At 49.3% G+C, this 270-nt stretch overlaps 1 pseudogene; it reads left to right on the forward strand.

The window, feature by feature from the left end:
- Positions 1 to 270, forward strand: part of LOC109298097 — a 45,697-nt pseudogene that overhangs the window by 39,696 nt on the left and 5,731 nt on the right.

The raw sequence follows: 270 nt of genomic DNA on the forward strand, positions 1-270 counted from the left end.
TATAGAAAGCATTACCGTAGAAATAGTTTTGAGGAGGAGACCCGGCTCCTTGCCCAAAGACTCTTTGAGATGCCTGACACTGTTCGGGAAGACCCAATGAACAGGCAAACGGAGAAGGAGGCGCAGACCCTCGAAGCAGATGTTGAGAATTTGGAAGATGGTATCTTTATGCCAGACCTTGCATGCGAAATGGAGGTCATCGCAGAGGAGAGACTGGTAAGAGACTTGGAGCATGTTTGTGGTGGCACTTGGGTTTTGAGGGTAGTGGTG

This window comes from Gavialis gangeticus, unplaced genomic scaffold (genome assembly GCF_001723915.1).
Source record: "Gavialis gangeticus isolate Ggan-Ray unplaced genomic scaffold, GavGan_comp1, whole genome shotgun sequence".
Taxonomy (NCBI): domain Eukaryota; kingdom Metazoa; phylum Chordata; order Crocodylia; family Gavialidae; genus Gavialis; species Gavialis gangeticus.